The 14,595-nt window shown below is 39.5% G+C and overlaps 1 long non-coding RNA gene across 2 annotated transcripts; it reads left to right on the top strand.

Annotated features, from left to right (window-relative positions):
* The first annotated feature begins 206 nt into the window (after nucleotides 1–206).
* Nucleotides 207–7,593, top strand: LOC119728470. Of its 2 annotated transcripts, none has more exons than XR_005271068.1 (4): nucleotides 207–256; nucleotides 1,223–1,403; nucleotides 2,555–2,697; nucleotides 7,078–7,593. It is a non-coding gene; the product is annotated as an uncharacterized LOC119728470 (long non-coding RNA). The 2 variants fall into 2 exon arrangements; XR_005271069.1 differs by having other exon boundaries at nucleotides 2,555–2,701.
* The last annotated feature ends 7,002 nt before the right edge of the window (nucleotides 7,594–14,595 follow it).

Genomic DNA, 14,595 nt, shown 5'->3' with positions numbered 1-14,595 from the left:
TGTACATATTTATTGATTTAAGAAATGTGAAAACCACTTTGTCTGCCTGTTGGCTCAGCTTGCCTGGCCAGCAAAATTTCTTTTCACAAACGAGATCGGACAATATCAAAAGAGGGCGCTCTCTCTGCGTTATGCATATTCATGATGTCCAGGGCTTTAGAGAAAAAGTTATATAACAAGGAATAATAGTGTTTAAACCACAGATGATTGGCAGCTGATGCGTGGACTGGTTGGAAGAAGTCCTGACTTCAATCAGGTGATCTGAGTTCCAATCCCAGTGAGCGTTTTTCACTTCTTCTCATTTTACCTTTTAAATAAGTAAAGTGATGAAGGAACATTTCTTACAAGACATAAAGCCTACCTTGGGTTTGTGTTGTGGAGAACAAGGCATTAGATATGCATGTAATAGACCAATCAGAAGATGGAAAGCGGATGTCGTTTGGGAATAAAAGATTCGCGCCCGGCCCGCGTGTTTCAGCCTGCGAATTGGCCCACTATTTCCAATGGGGCCGCTTACGCTTCCGCCTCACGTTCTTTATTTGCATAAATTATCATTCTCGGTTGAAAAGGTCTATTGTGAGATACAAACGGAGACGTACTTATGTTCGTGGTGGGTGAAGCTTAAGGGCGGAGCAAGGAAATCAGAGCTTTTCATTGGTTTGGACCAAACGACTGTGTTTCGTATCAGTGCAAAACGCATGCACACTATTTAAACTAATACCAATCAAAAACTGCACGCTGATTATGTAGATCTGTAAAGCACACATATCCACTTTGATCCCGGTTGTTACCGGACCCCTGCTCAGCAGGATCAGCTCCCTCGGTAGTATGTACATCCGGGCTGCAGGCTAAGCACACATGGGCTAATCAGTCATGATCACTGCTCTTCCATACCCATTTACTTCTGGGTGGAGAGAAACAACTTGTGGCAACTGGTTTCTGCTTGCACTGCATGGTCTCAAACCCACAATTTGTAGAATATCTGAACAAGATACCGAGTCCTGTGACTGGACAACAAGGCCACAGTGCTCCACAACCTGTTTGATGATTTATTTGTTCTAAATATTTGGTACTGAGAAGAAGCACTGATTGGTAGAGAAGTTTATTCTCAAATAAACCTTTTTCACATTCTCAAAGCATAATGGGTGTGGATGACAAACGGTAGCCTATCAACATACTTGCATAAAATTATTTGCATTAATTTATTTTGTTGATTATTCAGTTTCAGCAGGGAGAAATCACAGGAAATCACAGGACCAAGTGATTCTTCAACTACTGGAGACGTTGATGAGCTGTTTAATGTTTCCGGGGAAAGTTCTCAGCCAGAATCACTATGGCAAGACTCTTCTACGGTATCCACATCCACAGTGCCACGAAAAAGGAAAAATCGTATGGAAGGATTGGTGAGTACATGTACAAAGTGTTTTATCTTCAAGTAAACTTGAATCCTGGATCTTGATTGGTCGATCCATAGCAACAAGCTGTGTTACATATAACCATGTAGCACAGCCACAGTCCATACCGCACTCCGCGTATTGTGCTATGCTAAGAGGCATGTGCCCTCGTGGCAAGTGGGACACATTCTTCCGTGTTCCACTTGCGCTTGCGGGATAATTAACAATATTCAATGCTGGTTTGTTACTTGAAATGATTTCATACCGCTAAAATATGCTGTACTTTTTCTCATTTTTATTTATGGATGAGGTACATCAATTTAGGCAATTACAAACACGGATATGATAAACAATATTCTAATATTAGTTATCACACGAGCACGAGTGGAACACGGCCTCGTGGTACATGTATGTGGGACACAGCTATAGACGCACTACATTTTCTGTGTTCTATGAGCGCAAGCGGGATAACAAATTTATCTTCAAGCAAACTTGATGCACAGTAAAGATGGAACACGCATGTAATTTGATCTCCATTAGTAATTGGAGATCAATGCACACAGTACACAAACTTTTCATCGGTTATCCTATTACACGTGTGTGATTTTGCACGGAACGGCGCACGCATCTTAGAATAGCGCAATACGCGGAGTACACAAGGGCGGACGGATCCAGAACACAATTTTTTGGGGGGCCAAAAAAAAATGTTGGTCCCCCAAAAAGTGGGCCCAAAAAAATTATGGCGTGGGGTTCGGGGCCCGCTTAAGGGCCCCAAATTTTTTTTGGATTCTAGATGCTCTGTGGTGCGATCTGAGGCAATTTCTGACCACTTTAACCAATGTTTTTTTGAGGAAAAGATGGTGGTGTACTCATTGCCTGCCTTTATTGCGATGTCACATAAAAAAAATATAAAAATGGTTTCGTTTTTTTTGGGGGGGGGGGGGCCATGGCCCCCTTTGGCCCCCCTGGATCCGCCCTTGGGAGTGCAGCATGGACCGAGGCCGTGCTACATGGTTATGTAGCAGGGCTTGTTGCCATGGATCGTCCAATCAGGATTGGTGATTCAAGTTTACTTGAAGATAAAGGGAAACACACCCTTCTGAATGTTACCCTTGTTAATAATGTGTTTGACCTTTATGTTTTTATATGTATTTTTACAGGAGGCAGAGGAGATTCTAAAGAAGTCAGTGTGTGGGAGAAGCATTTTGCAACGCCTGAGTAGTAACAAGTGCCTGACTAAGCAAGACCGATGCAAGATGACCGCAATACTTGTGACACAACTGATTGAAGCACATGGCTTACAGTAGGTAACAGCATGGTAATTGCAAGAAAAATGTTTCATGCAATCTTAGCAAAGTACATAGACTGAGAGCTGGATAGGGTTTAATCAAAATTTTGGGAACAAATCCCCTGATTGTCTTAAAGCATAGTATCATCGACCCTGATCACAGAATGGCCATTCTTAAGTTTTGCTAGATCAGACAAAGGCCCATTGGCGTCATGCCAAATGTGGCCAATTTTGCATTTAATCAAAATTTTGAGAACAAGAACAAAACTAGTATCATTTGATAGCTTGGAACTTGCAGATTACGGAAATATAGCTTTAAGAGCAATTTTAGATCAGACTAAATAATTAACTTAAGAGCGGCCTAAAAGCGCGGAGGGTGGGCGTGGCCATCACCCCCTCTTTTTCCTTTTCGCTGATACCGTTGCAACGCAACAGTAAAGGAGAAAATGAAAGCAGTTTGTATTGATGCCTTGGCACATGTGGAACATGAAAACATAATTTAAGAGTGACTTTTGGTCAGACTTATTAACTTAAGAGAGGTGCGAAGAGCGTGGAGGGGGCGGGGCCGCAACCCCCCTCCATGTACATTTTAGCTCACATCGTCGCAATGCACTAATTCAATTCTGCCAAGTTTCTCTGACTATTGTTCCGATGTCGTGCAGTTATTTTGACACCTTGTTTATGGCAATAGGGCATACCTTCCTAACAAAATGTCCAAATACCAAAACAGGAATAGGATTAAATGCTAACTTTTCCATTACATAGAACATGAATATCGTACATCAGAGGGCGCATGCATATGAGAGTGCCGACTTTTACTGACCACTATAACAAAACGTTTTAACAGGTTGAACTGAAACTTTACAGATGTACTACACTTATTCTGGTGTCCATTAAATAATAACATATGTGGAAAGAGCATGTTAGACCTCCATTGCCCTCAGCTGGGACAAATTACTTTGTATACCTTAGTTAACTTCTCGCTTATATATAATTTTTATTCGTCAAAATGTAACATTTTCCGTGAAGCAAGCCACAACTATATAAAAAGAACGGCATTATTCTACACTCCTGTTATAAATTCAGACCCAATTAGACAATGGGGTGCCCTCTGACCTCTATGTCTCTTTTTCTAGTGGCAGCCGCGAAAATGATACGACTGGATGGAAGGCTGTGGACCGAGATGCCAAATTCAAAGCTTGGTGTGAGATAGTGCTATAGCAGCAAAGGCATAAGCATATGGTTTTGCTTGATGGGGGGGGGGGGGGCCATACTGCCTGGAAAGTTTTTGACAAAATTAATGAGACAAATGTCTAGTTATTGCAGTGCATGGGGGCGCAGTGTTTAAATTCAAAGCAACAGATTGTGACTGATTTATGATCTTTGTATGGAATGAAAGTAGCCAATGCGCTTTACCTAACAATGAAACATTATTTCTCGTTCGCGATAACCAGTAACATTTTGTAACCCTTTTACCAAACTCGCTGGTGCACTGTTGCCATGTTTGTTTGGATTGCCTCTTAAAATTCTATTCTGTTGCACCTGCATCGGCATGAAACAGAGGACATGGGGATCAGATGCTCTGAAGAAAAAAAAATCGTCTCTGCATCTGAATTCATGACATCATGTATAGAACAACAGAATAAATATAAATTTCTATTCATTATTTAGACTTGGGACATGAACAGTTGGCATTTTAAGGTAGTAGTGGGAAATGGGTACATAAAGCTCGCTGACCTCAAAACGTCACCATGGGTCAGATATGAACTTTCCCTACATTTGAAACTTCATGTAGTGGCAAGAATTCACATCGAGAGTTTAGATATGGGTCATGGAAAAGTAGGGTTTGGTTCTTTAAAATATCAATAAATAGGGTATACACCGTTAATAGACCTTTGGAAAGTCACCACAGGGCAAGTGTGAAATTTTCTCACATCCGATCATTATATTCAGTGTATGACGAACCAACGTGCAAAGTTGTATGCTTTTATAGGCTCAAAGTGCACAACTGGTTACGATATTTGACCTTAACAGCCCTGTCAGCCCACCCACTGCCCCTTAAGATTCAATTCAATGTCTAGCTTCAAACCCCCAAACTGATACATGTATGTACATTATAATTTGTTTTTTAATTCGCCAGCTACTGCTACCTGTGCTTTTGCATAATTACCCATTATTTTAAGCAAATGTTGATATCTGTAATGACAGGACTCCCTAATATATGTCGTACATCTGTAAAGTTTCAATTCAACCTGTTAAAATATTTTGTTGTCATGATTACTTAAAGTCGGCACTCTCATGCACCCTCCGATGTACGTTATAGGCTTACATGCTCCATGTAATGGAAAATTAGCATTTAACTAAGCCCATACCTGTTTTGATATTTGGACATTTTGTGACGAAGGTATGCCCTATTTACATAACCTTGGTGTCAAAATAACTGCAAGACATCGGAACAACAGTCAGAGAAACTTGGCAGAATTGAATTAGTGCATTGCGACGATATGAGCTAAAATGTACATGTAGGGGGTTGCGGCCCCGCCCCCTCCACGCTCTTCGCACCTCTCTTAAGTTAATTAGTCTGACCAAAAGTCACTCTTAAATTATGTTTTCATGTTCCACATGTGCCAAGGCATCAATAAAAAATGTTTCATTTCCCCATTTTTAATTTGAAGTACATTTGCACAGCTTCCATTTGATATGTTAGTCGGCACTCTGATGCACGCTTTCATTTGCATGTACTTTTCAATGGGAAAAGTTAACATTTGGACATTTTGTGATGAAGGTACATGTATGCCACATTTTCATAAACCTGGTGTCAAAATAACCGCAAGGCATCTGAACAACTGTCAAAGAAACTTGGCAGGATTTAAGAAATGCTTTGCGACGATAGGAGCCAAAATGTACATGGAGGGGGGTTGAGACCCCGCCCCTTTCTGGCTTTTCCCGCCGGTATTAAGGTAATTAGTCTGACCTAAAAGCCCTCTTAAGTAATATTTTCATGTTCCACAAGTGCCAAGGCATCAATACAAACTGCTTTCATTTTCTCCTTTACTGTTGCGTTGCAACGGTATCAGCGAAAAGGAAAAAGAGGGGGTGATGGCCACGCCCACCCTCCGCGCTTTTTAGGCCGCTCTTAAGTTAATTATTTAGTCTGATCTAAAATTGCTCTTAAAGCTATATTTCTGTAATCTACAAGTTCCAAGCTATCAAATGATACTGGTTTTGTTCTTGTTCTCAAAATTTTGATTAAATGCAAAATTGGCCACATTTGGCATGACGCCAATGGGCCTTTGTCTGATCTAGCAAAACTTAAGAATGGCCATTCTGTGATCAGGGTCGATGATACTATGCTTTAAGACAATCAGGGGATTTGTTCCCAAAATTTTGATTAAACCCTATCCAGCTCTCAGTCTAACAGGGTCCAGCTGCTTCCTTAATCTACTCTCCATCTAAAATAACCATGTTATACATATATATTTTGACGATACCTCATACATAATCAGTTGTCAATATTGGTTGTCCAAAATTGCACAATTTACAATTTTGTTGCGACCAGTCATACTCTATGCATCGGTGATGAACTCTACCTGGAAAGAACTTCTGGGCTTGTCACATGTGCTAGATGTAAATTCTCTCTCAACAGGTAAAAGTCTTTGCATAACATGCATTATACAATTGTCATGTTTTCCTGGAATATAGACTGTTTTCTCAACGAGAAACTCATCAACAATACTACCATATGTGTGGACTGTCATGCACAGAGTGCTAGGGAACAGGTAAAACCCAGTGGCATAGCCGGGGGGGGGGGGGGGGGGGGGGGGGGATGCTCCCCACAAATTAAACTTCTACAAAATGTTTACATGGACCTATTTCACTAGCAAAAAGGTCATAATCCACCACTGGGGGCCTTTTTGGTCAGAGAAGGGAATTTTGCATTTGTTGCATTCTGTAGACAACTTCATTAGGACTTTGCAAACACAAATTGGTTTCTGCATAATCCAAATTAAATATTAATCACAGGGGTAACTGATGATGGTGCTAAAACCCATTTCCGTTTTTCAATGATAAAAAAATAAACAAAAATAATTGTGCCTTTCGCCAGTTGTGGTCATATTTAATTAAATGTAATGCTTCATTGAGTTTCATGTGACATTACACTCTTTCTAAGTCGACATTTGGCAGTGATCGGCTTTACCACTTAAACAAGTTCTTGGCCAAAGTAGCCAGGGGAGGGAAGGGCATATTATGCCTCCTTCCCAACAATTGACAGGTCCCCCCCCCCCCCACTTGGATACGCCACTGCTCTTGCTGTCGGTTTATATGTCATAGGAATACCATTTATTCAGCACACAGTTGTCTGGTCAAGTTTCTTAATGTGTTTTATATTTGAAGGCAATCACCAACATCGATGGATACTTGGAGGATATAAATGCATCGGAAAGACCGCAGCTGTTTGTTCTTGCTTTAGTTGGCAGGAACAAACTCCATCCCACCCAAGTCTTTGTGGTGATTGAACGCTGCGCAATCATGATGCCCACACTACTCCAGGCAGTTGATGCAGCTTTCAAGTCCCACTATGTTTTCAGTCTAGTCTACCAGCCACAGATTAAAGCAGTGTGGGAGTTTCTGCAGTGCGTTGTCTATGAACTACCAGGACAGGTCCAACCTGTAGTACGTGACTTGCAGGCATACCGGATGGCAAGCAAGCGTTAGATACAATTGAGATAAAGGTCCTGTCCCAATTGGCAGCTTTGGCTACACCTGTTGCTAAGAGGTTGCTAAGGCTGCCCGCAACCCCTTAGCAACAGCTATATCTGTAGCAGCCAGTTTGGACCAGCCATACTTGAAGGTGTGAACTTGAAGGTCAGCAAGGTGTGTGTGTGGGTATGTTCCTGCATGGCATTACGCCTGAGGACAGACAACAAAAGGAGCACAAAGGGGCCATTGATCCTCGAAGGAAAGTGCCTATTGTCCTCGAACGCAGGTTTGTGTGCTTAGTCTATGGGAGAGTGTTATATTACAGGGACAAAGGAAAACACAAAGCCAATCCTCGGAAGCATAGCAAAAAACGACTGTGTGTGTGTGGGTGTGTGTGATGGGGGGGGGGGGGAGAGTTTGCATATCAAAATTGTTAATTTTTAAAATGTTCCAAAAACTGTTGTCATTACAAAGTTGATATTTTGAAAACTGATCAAACAGTGTGTATAAAAAAAATGATACACTGGAAGATTATTTTGTTTAAGTGTAAAAAGTATTCGATGGGTTAAATTTGCTTTATAATTGAAGCCATAAATTGAGAAAAAGACACTTTCTTCCCTATCCTAATTTTTGTTCTGCGTTATTTGAGGGTTCCGATCAAAAGTGATGTCAAGTTTTAGCGGCTAGTATTTTTAATATTTGTTTCCCTAATTTTGTATCGTTTTTTTTTATACACACTGTATGTCGAATAAATAATCCGAGGGGTAAAAGTCAACTTTACCCTTCACGCTTATACAAATAAAGGTAACGAAATTCCAAATAAAGTTGAGCATACATGTAAAAAAAAACCTACTCTTCCAACTTCTGTAGTTAGAATGCTTCTGTCATGGTAAATAAGCAAACAGTTAACATTCAATTTAATTTCCTGTATAAGCCAATATCTATCTTACTGTCATAGATTGTAAGTAATACATGTACATGAACAGGGTTGCTGCAATAATCACAATGTTTGATAACGTAAAAATGTTTGATTACATTCTACAGTTTTTAGAGTCGGAGTTGTAATGACTCAAGTCTTTGACTCGACTCGAGTCCGACTCGAGTCACAATATTTGGTGACTTGACTCGAATCCCTAAGGGTAAATGACTCGACTTGAGTCACTGCAAACAAATGACTCGACTTGACTTGAGTTTCTCATCAAAAAGACTCGATTTGACTTGAACGTAGGCTAATAAGACTCAAGTCCCAAAATAAAGAAATGCGGCGAAAAGTATTTGCAACGGTGCAACATTTATGTTCACGTCACTTTGCTAATACATGTACAGTAGGGTACAGCAGCCGCTTGTCAGGTACAAACATACAACTTGTCATAGACTCCCACCTCGTGGTTCTAGAACGCACAAAATACTATCCAGGAACCGGAAAAGGATTTGAAACACATTTTCCAATTCGTTGTTTCATCTTTGACTTTGGGCGATTCCTTATAAAGCTCTTGGATTTGAATGTCGGCTAAATTTATGCCCTCCTTTTATAAATGTTTGTATACAGTGTTCAAATATTCATGACTTGAATTGACTCAAGCTAAATATTTGACTCGACTCGACCTTCTTGACCTAATGACTCGACTCGACTCGTGTCACTTCTTTCAAATGACTCGACTCGAGCCACTTCACAAAAATCAGTGACTCGTTACAACTCTGTTTAGAGTTCAGTGTTTGTTAAATGTGATCTAAAACTTAATGCTGTAATGTTCACATTGATTCCAATTGTTAATTATATGATTTAAAAGAAAGATGTTGATGTGGTGGTTGTAAAGATTTTTATTACCAAATTAAACAAATTGACATAGAAAATGTTTTAATGTCATCATTAATAATTCGTGTGGCATTCCCTTGAAGTAGTTGGGGAAAATAGTAATAAGTAAAATCATCGCAATTGAACAAAATGTGAATATATTGTCAATTTATAATTGATTCAATGTCACTGCCCCCCCCCCCAAAAGTATATTAATTGGTGAAAGTTGCACCAGTTTATATAGTAATTTTGAAAATGCTCATTTATTGGGTAATTATAATTTAAGCAATGTAGAGCGAATATAAAAATAACCAACACCTGGGTAACACTAGTGACCAGCAACCAATTCTTGAGTAAAATATTTCCCCAATTAGTGGTAAACATCTTTGACCAATAGATGAGTAACGTCTCGACAACCAATTGTTGAGTAAACAAGTCAGGTGTGTTTACAAACACAAATGCCCCACACCGTGACTGTTTCCATGACATAACACCACTCTAACATCAACTTACATGTACCTTGGTCAAATGGAACGTTCATTGACAGCATCAGTGTCTTCTGTAGGTTTTATATGAATTAATCCCTAACCCCTATGATCTCAGAATAAATAAAAGATTTATATTGTTTTAGCCACTGTGACCTTGACCCTTGACCTTTCGACCCCCAATGCGATAGGCTTCTTAGGATTGCCAAGGACAATCCACAAACCAAATTTGAAATTAATATCTAAAGTATATCTCAAGTTATCACGCTGACAAAATGTCTTTTGTTTTTGCCACTGTGACCTTGACCCTTGACCTTTTGGCCCCAAGTGCAAAAGGCTTCTTAGAATTGCCAAGGACATTCCACAAACCAAATTTGAAGTTCATATGTAAAGTATTTCTCAAGTTATCGCGCTGACAAAATTTCTATTGTTTCAGCCACTGTGACCTTGACCCTTGACCTTTTGGCCCCAAATGCAAAAGGCTTCTTAGAATTGCCAAGGACAATCCACAAACCAAATTTGAAGTTCATATGTAAAGTATTTCTCAAGTTATCGCGCTGACAAAATTTCTATTGTTTCAGCCACTGTGACCTTGACCCTTGACCTTTCGGCCCCAAATGCAAAAGACTTCTTAGGATTACCAAGGACAATCCACAAACCAAATTTGAAGTTCATATGTAAAGTATTTCTCAAGTTATCGCGCTGACAAAATTTCTATTGTTTCAGCCACTGTGACCTTGACCCTTGACCTTTTGGCCCCAAATGCAAAAGGCTTCTTAGAATTGCCAAGGACAATCCACAAACCAAATTTGAAGTTCATATGTAAAGCAGTGATGAAGTGCCTTGATGCTGGGCCTTGGCCTTAAGGCTGCCTTAAGGCTGGATTTTAGGGCCTTGGCCTTGGCCTCGAGGCTTGAGGGCTTAAGCCTTGGCCTTGGCCTTGGCCTTGAGGGTTCAGGGCCTTGCAATTTTGAGTCAAGGCTCTTCAAGGCCCATAGATTTTTGCATTTTCTAGATAAATCTGTTCGAAATTGTGCTGTTACCATTTTAATCGTATTACCATGGAGGAGGGAAGCACCCTGTAGATTTGTGTGTTGGGCACACTTCCACTTTTATAGCATCACATGTTGTTACCATTGTAGTAGATCTGCTGCAAAAATATTCCATACACTTGTGGGGCTAATGAGATGATCACTTTAATTGCATATAACTATGGAATAGATCTGATTGGTTGTATATATGTCTCCCTGATAAGTGCTAAAGATTTGCATGTATCTGTTTTAGATAATGCTGATATTTCTGACCATGTTGGGCCAGCAAATAAAAATTTCCCAAATCAGTTTCTTGGATCCCCCTTTTGTTACACTTGGGAGAATTGTGTGTCAATATAGAAGTAAATCATTATTTTGTTTAGTTAAACCATATTGAAGACCTGAACTTATACTTTAATAGATACAGTGCAGTCATAAAACGGTGTAGGCCTATGCGAGCATGTTGATTGCAATTAAAGAAATGTTGTTCTTCGTAACGAGCAATTCGTGATGATAAGGGCGGATCCAGGGGGCCAAAAGGGCCAATTTCCCCCCCCCCCCAACAAAAAAACGAAACCATTTTTTTTTTCTGTGACGTCGTAATAAAGGCAGGCAATGAGTACGCCACCATATTTTCCTAAAAAAACATCGGTTAAAATGGTCAGAAATTGCCTCAAATCGCACCACAGAGCATCTCGAATCCAACAATTTTCAGGGCCCTTAAGCGGGCCCCGAAGCCCAAGCCATAATTTTTTGACCCCCTTTTTTTTTGGGGGGGGGGACCAAATTTCTTTGCCCCCCCCCCCCAAATTGTGTTCTGGATCCGCCCTTGCGTGATAATGTGTCACTCATGTGACTATAATTAGTTCTATATCAGTGGTCATTACATAAAACAGGGCCTTGGCCTTGGCCTTGGCCTTGAGGGTTAAGCCTTGGCCTTGGTTCGAGGCTTGGGGGTCAAAGCCTTGGCCTTGGCCTTGAGGGTCAAAGCCTTAGCCTGGCCTGGCCTTGGCCTTGAGGGGCAAAGCCTTTGCTCCAACACTGATGTAAAGTATTTCTCAAGTTATCGCGCTGACAAATTTCTATTGTTTCAGCCACTGTGACCTTGACCCTAGACCTTTCGGCCCCAAATGCAAAAGGCTTCTTAGGATTACCAAGGACAATCCACAAACCAATTTGAAGTTCATATGTAAAGTATTTCTCAAGTTATCGCGCTGACAAGATTTGTCCGGACACACACACCCACACACCCAGACTTGTTTCACATACCTAGTGTGGACTTTCCTTTCTTTTCGTGTAGTTAAGGAACACCAGTGGAAAAACTCATTTTTCTCAAACTGTGAAAACTCTTACAACCCAATTTTTTTTCAATGATTCCCTTTAGTGTTTCTCTTCATTCTGCTACTGATAAACCTAACCCAAAAATGCCTCTAAACCTGTTTTCCAGAAATGGGGAAACACTGTGTGGACGTGGGCAAGTCCACACTTCGTCGCTGCTACCTACATTATGTGGACGTCTTTTGTTCGGAAGTCCACACTGCGTATGTAAGACAAGCTCACCCACCCACCCACCCACCCACCCACCCACCCACGGAAGGACACGGAAGGACAGTATGCCCCTTCGGCTTCGCCGCGGGGCATAAAAATATTTCCCCAATTAATGGTAAACATCTTTGCCCAATGGATGGGTAATCGCACAACAACCAAATGTTGAGTAAAAATATTTCCGCAATATATTAGTAAATATCTTTGACCAATACCATTGGGCAATAAAAACCCAACGGTGTAGGCAGTTGATAATTCGACCTTCTTTGGGTAAAAGTTGGGTATATATTACCCTTTTTTTTTTTACAGTGTATGTATAGATTCCCAACATTTTTTTATTTCATTGTGTTCTAACAAAAAGGACAATAGAAGCCCAGGCACCAAAAAAAAAAAAAAAAAACACTTTTGGAGATAGTCGAGTTCCAATGTTTTGTGCTCCCATTACTCAATAAAATAATCACTTAAAGCTGCAATTTTAACTCATGAAATTTGTTAATAATTGGAATAATATTGTGCATTTTTATTTCAAAAATTACTTTGTTGGACTCTAATAACTTATGGGCAATTCCATGGTTACGAAAATGTAACGTGAGTAACCGATTTTGTGAGTCTTGTTTATCATACATAACACATTTTTCTGGATGTCATCTTTGGTGCTTAGGTAGGTCTAGGTCTACTCTATCTACCATGGGGATAACAGTTATTATTCCTTTTTTAGTAAGGTAATTACAGCCAAGGAAACTCAAAAGTAGCATCAAAAATGTAACGTGAGTAACCGTGGAATTGCCCTTATGAAATATGAAATAAGACTTACGAAATCTCAATATTCATCGTTTTTATAACTACTCTTTTCATCTTACCTAATTCACCAACAAGCAGGGTATGCTTGGTGTAATTCATTACAGCTCTAGCCACAGATATTGCGCTCTTCACTCTTCTTAGACAGCCAACAGATCCAACATCATGGGTCACACTGTAAGGAAACATCAATGATGTCAAAAAATATGCATTTGTACATTTGGACTAAAACACAATATTTCATCTGTTTTACCATGAAACATACATATTCACCTTACTCGCACACGTAATTAATTTCATTTCCCAAATCTTGAGGGAAAAAAGATTAAAACTTACTCTACATTCCTTCCGATAGTGAAATTCTCCAGTAAACTGAAAAGTCCTATTTGTGTAGATTGAATAAAAACATGAGTAAGGCCAAAAAAAAATAATACTTTTGCTTCCAGTTACCCGACCGACCCTATTTTGAGGCTGCGACCCTAAAAATTTTATCGGCAATTCCAAAAAATAATAATAATGATGATTGAATAAATAAAAATAAAAGCTTGTTGTCTTTTCTGTCTTTACAAAATACCTCTCAACAACCCATTTGCATCAAAAAATGCTTATATTTATTTGTTTTTTTACTTACATTCGCTATTTTTTTCAAAAGAAACCAAATTCGCTTCGCGATCTGTCATGTCATCATCAAGTGATTTATTATGGAGTCATGAATAATTAATTTTCTAATAGACTTTGTACACAGCTTTCTCCACAAGTCTTTCCTATACAACACTGATACTGAGTAGTTCTGAACTTCGGCGGAGAATTACTATGAGAAGGAAAAAGAAATCGTATTTTTTTACGTTTGCCATTTGATTGAAAATATTCCCAAGATTCAGAATATCAAGTTATATTTTATAAAAATGTTTCAGTTTAAAGGCAAATTACGTATTTAAAGGTGCAGTTTTTCTGCTGTGCGATTTTTAACCCATTGACTTTGTACACGTTTTCAAGCCACCATGTTTATAACTTGGCGATCTGGAATCGCCATCAAAGTTACAGCCAAGGAAGACCCTCATACAAAAATTATGCCAAGACTATGACGTCACGATGACGTCATCACCTAATTTTTCTATTGATTTTTAAAAATTTACGTACATATTGTGAAGTCTTATATCTACAGAAATGTAAGTCCGATTGGGTTGAAACTTGGTATGTGGCTATACCAGGATGTGTTATAGATTAAAAATGAGGTGACGTCATGATGACATCATCCTGAGATTTTATATGAATATATATTTTTTTGGACCTTATAGCCATATCTCCCGAACGCAACATGCAAAATGCAAAATTCTTTTTTGCATTTGGTCTGTTATGTAATAGCTATTCGCAATTAAAAAACAATTGTCGATTTTCAAATGGCATTTTCGACTCTTTGCCAGTAATTCATTTACACCAATCTTTGTCCAGCAAAGACCCTAATTCAAACAACATTGTGTAATGATGACGTCATGATGACGTCATCCGGTGGTTATTTATGGGCAATTAAAGTGTGACACTTTTAATATTTAAAAAT

Source organism: Patiria miniata, unplaced genomic scaffold (genome assembly GCF_015706575.1).
Source record: "Patiria miniata isolate m_02_andy unplaced genomic scaffold, ASM1570657v1 HiC_scaffold_20, whole genome shotgun sequence".
In the NCBI taxonomy this organism is placed as follows: Eukaryota; Metazoa; Echinodermata; class Asteroidea; order Valvatida; family Asterinidae; genus Patiria; species Patiria miniata.
This window is presented reverse-complemented; position numbering and strand designations above follow the sequence as displayed.